At 52.9% G+C, this 6617-nt stretch overlaps 1 long non-coding RNA gene across 1 annotated transcript; it reads left to right on the top strand.

Annotated features, from left to right (window-relative positions):
* The first annotated feature begins 1669 nt into the window (after window positions 1-1669).
* Window positions 1670-5430, top strand: LOC136794782 (uncharacterized). The gene is made up of 3 exons (XR_010841988.1): window positions 1670-1799; window positions 2297-2386; window positions 5350-5430. It is a non-coding gene; the product is annotated as an uncharacterized lncRNA (long non-coding RNA).
* Window positions 5431-6617: the final 1187 nt, after the last annotated feature.

Raw genomic sequence — 6617 nt, 5'->3', positions numbered from 1 at the left:
AGGGTGGAGAGTAGATCTGGACATGCAAACAGAAGACGACCACCACTGGCACATATTGGGAATTATTGGACAGGCTGGTAATTTGGCCAAAATGTAGCAGGATATCAATGACTATGATTACTATTTCTATGCAGCAAATCTTTGTAGTTTTTCTCGTCTCACATTTTTGGTTCAGCAGAACCTATACTCAGCGTCAGCCTTGACACTCTGACCTGACACCACACACTATTTCATGGCCAGGGATCCTATACGATATGGTGGAAGAGAATCCATGCAGTAGTAAAGATGGGGTGTAGACCAAAATGGCCATTCTGGAGAGGGCAACGGCAGTCCTGAGGCAAATGCAGGCTCCAGCATTTCTGCTCCTGGCATGTCCCCCCAAGAAGTCCTCACACACAGCCTCACAAGGGGACGGATGTGAGGACGCCCATGGCAGCATTCCTTGTGGTGGGACATGGAGAGCCCATCCCTGGGAGGCTGGATGGGCAAAATGCATTGGAAGCAAACCATGGGCCCTCTGCAGTAGCAAGGAAATTGCTGTCCACAAAAACTTTCAAGAGTCTTAAAAACAGTGCTGAGTAGAAAAAGCGAGAAAGGGTATGAGATCCATAATTCTGAAGCACTCAAGTAAGATTAAAAACACACGCACAGGGCTTCCCTGGTGGCGCAGTGGTTGAGAGTCCGCCTGCCGATGCAGGCGACGCGGGTTCGTGCCCCGATCCGGGAAGATCCCACATGCCACGGAGCGGCTGGGCCCGTGAGCCATGGCCGCTGAGCCTGCGCGTCCGGAGCCTGTGCTCCGCAACGGGGGAGGCCACAACAGTGAGAGGCCCGCGTACCGAAAAAAAAAAAAAAAAAAAAAAAACACATGCACACCCACCAAGGAGGGAGAGCGGGGTGGGGGGATGTGGAGGTGGGATGAATTGGGAGATTGGGATTGACATATATACACTAATATGTGTAAAATAGTTAACTAATATGAACCTGCTGTATAAAAAACATAAAATTCAAAAAACAAAACAAAAAAAAAACACATGCACACCCAAAAAACAGAAAATTTGGCCAGCACTTCTACATTTTAGAATGGTTGGCTTTGGGGAGGAGAGTCAGTGGCATTGACAGGGGATAAATAAACAACACCCTAAATCAGAGAAAATGGCAGGGACTCTGGAGTCAGAACACCTGGGCTGGAATCAAGGCAGTTTTGCTGTGTGACCTGGCATGTTACTTAGCTGCTTCATCTTTTAAATCGGAGGAAACAGTAATAACTAGATCCTGAGGCGTGTTTATGGGACCAGGTACTGATCCAACAGGACCTGTTCTGGGGCAGGAGGGTCCACAAAGTGGCCGGAATGTGCAGGGCAGGGGAGCCGCTCTGGCTGCTTGGAGGCTGGCCCACAGCAGATGGCCAACTCACAGGGGACAGTGTCCAGAGCGCTGATAAAGTCCCTCAATGAAAAGATATGCCTCACCACCTATGGCAGGACAGAAAGCCACCATTAGGGATTCCTTGATTCCTTTCTCTGCCTCTTCACTAAAATGCAAAACATGCCGCCACCCTCCCCCCCCACCCCCCCCACCCCCGCCCTGGCCCCATTTTGTTGTTAACAGTCATTAACATTTTCTGTCATTAACTCCCAAGTTGGTTTGAATTTGTTTATAGGATTAGCTCCCTATCATCTAAAAAGCTGAAAAAAGAAGGCCTAAGGGAATGAACCATGTGCTGGATATATTCTGATGGGAGAAAGCAGAATGAGCTCCTGGGCTGTGCGATTGCTGAGGGGAACCACTCAAAGCAGGTAGGATGTTGGAGGGGGAGGTCCTAGGTTCTCCAGGGAAGGTATCTCAGTCTAAAAGGTCTATGATGGAGGCATCTTGAGTTTTGCCAGGAGCTGCCCAGGGGTCCCAAGGTGTCAGTTCATACTTGACCCCTCCTTGCCCAGTAAGGGGGTGGGTCTGGGGGCTTCAGCATCTCAGTGGGTTTATGCCTGGAGGTCTCCCCACTTGCCCCTTTCTCTATTCTCCCCCTTCTCCTCCAGGAGGGCACACATTCTGTAAGGCTTGGATTTCTTCTTCTTCTTCTTCCTCTTCTTCCTCTCCTTCCCCTTCCCCTTCCCCTTCTCCACACCCTGCAGCTTCTGGGATCTTAGTTCCCTGACCAGGGATTGAACCCTGGTCTTTGGCAGTGAGAGTGTGGAGTCCTAAATACTGGACTGCCAGGGGATGACCAAGTATTTCTTTAATTCAGTCCCCTCTCTTCCTATCTCTTCATTTTTTCTGGCTTTTCTGCCAGCAGGGAGGAGGAGAAGGGCTTGCTGTAAGCCCTTCCTCTGAGCTCGTGGCTCAAGACACTGGCCCTACTTCTTATTTGCACCAGTACTAGGAGGTAAGTGAGCAGCCCAGCATAGAAGCAGCTCTCGGGCAGACAGCTTCATCTAGCAGCCTTGTGCCCTCTGACCTTGTCACACTGCAGCTAGAGGAGAGAACTAAGAAGCATCTCCACGAGGACCTGGCTGTAGTGGATTGAATAGTGTCCCCCAGAGGATATGTCCAAGTCCAACCCCCTCCCCACACCCAACCTGTGAATGTGACCTTATTTGGAAATAGTCCTTGCAGATGTAATAAAGTTTGTACCTGAGTTAAGGAGGGATCGCAGGATGAGATCACCTGGATTCAGGGTGGGCCCTAAATCCACTGACTGGTGTCCTTATAGAAGGACAGGGAGATTTGAGACAGAGACACAGGGAGAAGGCCACAGGAAGGAGACAGTGTGGGAGGGGAAAATCACCTTCCCTCTACCCTTCTGAGTTCTTAGCTGAGGCCCCGCAGTCAAAGACAGATTAACAAGAGAAAAGCAAACGGAAGTTTATGAACAGTGTACAACCCATGTATAAGTGGGAGATACCCAGGGGGAAATGAGTAACTCCCCAGGTGGCTTTAGGGTTCAGGATTAAATACCATCTAATAGGGAAGGGCAGAGGGGAGGTTGGCCTTTTAGGGGAGAGCAAATAATATTTAGGAAAGATGAATGGGCCCTGAGAAGAACAGATGGGAATAGTTCGTGACACAGTCTGTCAGGGTGTCGTGGCACTTCTCTCCTCTCCTGTGATAAGAGTCAATTCCCCTTGATTGATGAAACCCCTGGGGAGGGGATTGATGACAACAGAGGTCCTTTGGGAGGCCCTGTCTTAGGCAGGTAAGGAGGAGTTCAGGGAAAGCCTCTTCCTGCATTTGCTGTTTTTCAGTTGCCTACAGTTTAAAATAATCAATACACCGGAGTGGCATATTTAGACTGGCACGTCCTGAACCCTTCCAGTCATCTTTTGGGGCTACCCTTCAGCAAGCAGAGACTGGAGTTATTCTAGCACAAGCCAGTGAACTCCAGAAGCCACCAGAGACTAGAAGAGGCAAGGAATTTCCCCTAGAGCTTTCCCTAAGAGGGAGCACGGCCCCTGCGGACTTGGCAGAAACGTGCAACTGAGGCCCCGAGCCACCTGGGGTGGGGTGAACATGAAGGGTTGGGCGCACACAGCACCAGCCAGGCGCCCTGCCTCCCAGGTGACGCCGGCCCCTTGCTGCGCGGTGCCTGCCTTTCAGGTGCCCCCTCCGGGTCAGAGGGCGTGAAGCAGCGGGAGCCCCCGTGAGCCCGGGACCCCTGAGTGGCACCACCCTGCTGCCGCCCCTCGGCCTTGGCCAGGGGAGACGAGGGCAGCCCGGAGCCCGCGTCCCTCCGCGGTGATGTCATGCGCCGTGAGACAGGCGATCATAAATAATAGACACACGGCAGCCTGCCCCGGGCCTGCCGCTGCAGCGGGCGGTGCTGAAGTGACTTGCCTGGAAAATCAACCACTTCCCAGCCCTGGTGGGGAGAAAGAACTGCATCGGAGAGAGGCAGGAGCCCGGCGGCTCGGCCTGCAGAGCCCCAGCCAATAAAGGGGCTGAAAATCAGCAGCCTCTCCCCGCGGCGGTCACGCCCTCCTTTCCCCGCAGCTGCGGCTGTGGGTTTGGGTTTCGCATCTCCAAGCAGGTGTCAGTGTCAGGCTCAGCGGCGGCGGCCAAGTGGCGGAGCACAGGCAGAGTGATGAGAAGGGGAAGGTGGGAGGTTCCCGGCGCGGGGCGGGGGGCGTGGGGCGTGGTCGCGGGGGCTCCCTGGGGACCAGTGGCTGGCTTCCGGCAGCTCTGAGCATCCAGCCGTCACTTGCAAAGCGTGCTTTCTGAGCACCCGTGTTGGAGCTGGGCACCTAAGGAGCCCAAAGATAAAGGTCCTGGGATCCATCCGTCTGCACTTGGTGGGGAGACACGCGCAGACCCCTCGCCTCACTGGCTCTCTTTGAACGGGGGCTGTGACCCACGGAGAAGGGACTCCATGGTGGGCACTGGGCCCCAGGCTCTAGAAGGGTGCAGGCTGCACACCTGTGCCTCTAAAGAATGAGTTGCTGTTTTACTTTCAAGCAAAGAATGAACATTCTAGTCAGGAACTGGGTGAGTGAGGGTTCTGCAAAGCATCGCCCCCTGGGATCAGGAGTTGGAACATGAATTTATCTCAATTATGTTGCCACTGATGAAACACATTTCAATAATGCATCTTTTGAAACAGGGAGAATGTGAGCCCCACAGAAATATTCCTGTGTCGCCTTTTCCTTACTCGCTACGTGGAGCCCCTCTGTCCCCTCCCACCTTGGGATCACACACACCCAGCTCCCATCTGCCCAGCACTGGGTCTAGCTGGCCCCAGGTTCCCAACATAGCTTATGTGGAGAACTGCCAAACTCTTCTAGCATATTCCTGCCTTCTCTCCTCTTTAAGTCCACTCTACAGGTTGAAGACATCTCAAGGGCTTCTCAAACTGCTCAGCCTGACCCTTCCCTATCTGTGGCTGACCTAGTCCTTCACCCATGCCTGCCCACGCATCCTGCTCCTCAGGAAACTAAACACCCCGGTCTCTTTGTCCCCCTGTGCCTTTGCTAAAGGCAATTCCCACTTTCTAGAACACTCTTTTCCACTTTCACTGTCTTGAAATCCTTCTGACTTTCCAAAGACCAGCTCACAGGTTACCTTTTATCCTCAATTCATCCCCAAGGAAAACTGGTCACTTCTCTTTGTGTCACTTTGGACAACTTCTATCACAGTGCCTACATTTCTCATTATAAATGACTGTCTTGTGTATCTTCCCTGCTGAATGGCTAGATCCTAAGGTCTTGAATGAGGGCAGTGTCTGGCATGTAATAGGCATCTAATAAATGCAGCCAAACTGCAGTAACCTGTAGATTCATGATATAAATGATTTTTGTTGCAAGCCACTAAGATTTTTTTTTAAGTGCTTTGTTAACACAGCATTATTATGTCAAGAGCTGATGGAGACGAACGGGTCCAGGGAGACTGGAGCAGTACGGGACTGAGGATGCAGCCTTGGCAGAGACCTATTCCATAGGCAGGGTGAGTGACTGAGTACTGATGTTGGGTGTGGGGTAAGGTTGCTCTTAATGTGGTGATAGAGGGTCAGACCTCCCAGGTTCAAGTCCTTATTCTGCCACTTGCTGCCATGTGTGTGTCTCTGGGCGAGTGACTCATTTTCCTCATCTATCAAATAGGGACGATAAATCGTCTCTGTCTCATGGGGCTGTTGTGAAGAGCAGGTGAATAGATACCAAGCCCAGTGCCTGGCAGGTGGTGAGGGTCCCACAAGTGTCTGTGGCTGACGATTGTGACCAATTATAAACAGTCATCATCCGCCCCTCATCCTGGCCCAGCTTGCCGGCCCTCTGCCTGGTTCTACACAGCATGAGCTGTATCTGTCGAGAGGAGCTCCACGGGAGGGAGGCAGCTTTCCTCTGCCATTTTCCATCAAGGTTCCTCTTGATCTTTGATGTGTCACGAGGGCCTGGCAGCAGCCTGTGCCCTGCCTTCCCTCAGAAGAACCGAGCAGGTCTCTGCCTCCTGTCACGGACCTCTCGCCATGGAGAGAGAGTAAGTCACAGCTCAGAAAAGCAGGGCTTGACAAAAGCAAGGGATGGAGGTGGCACTGATGATGATTCCATCTTCCCAGCTCTTATGAGTCATGTAGACCTGCTACCAAGACCCCCAGCTTCTAGACATGGACAAGAGTCTTGAAGTCTCCAGGTCACCTCCTTTTTGGTCACATCAGCCGACAGTCATCGTACCACATCCCCAAAGCAGAGACGGTGGGGATTCAGAGTTGGGGGTGGCTCAGGCCCTGCATTCCAGCCTGGCTGGGGTCAGAGGGACACTGGAAATAGCCGAGCAAATCACCACATCACATATCAACGGGACCCTCAAAGCTGCCCAGCCGAAGATCCCGTGAGGAAGGGAGGTCGGCATCTTCCAGGGAACAGCCGAAAGGGGCTGGAAGGATGGCAAGGGCTTGGATAGATGGAGGCGAGGGCGGACTGAGGCATCCCAGGCGCCCCTCTCCAAATGGCCCGCCCTGTGTGGAAAACTGTGACTGTCTCATTGCCACACAGCAGCTGTTTCCTCACCAACTCAACCCAGGAGGGGCCAGGCCTCATCAGCAGCCTCCTTCCAGGCTCGGCTGGAAATGGTCCCCAAACGGAGAGACTCCCTCCTGGGCTGCCATTTCCCAGGGCTCCCAGCACCCC

Source organism: Kogia breviceps, chromosome 9, assembly GCF_026419965.1.
Source record: "Kogia breviceps isolate mKogBre1 chromosome 9, mKogBre1 haplotype 1, whole genome shotgun sequence".
NCBI lineage: Eukaryota > Metazoa > Chordata > Mammalia > Artiodactyla > Physeteridae > Kogia > Kogia breviceps.
The sequence above is the reverse complement of the archived record's forward strand: the minus strand, read 5'-3'. Positions and strand labels throughout refer to the sequence as shown.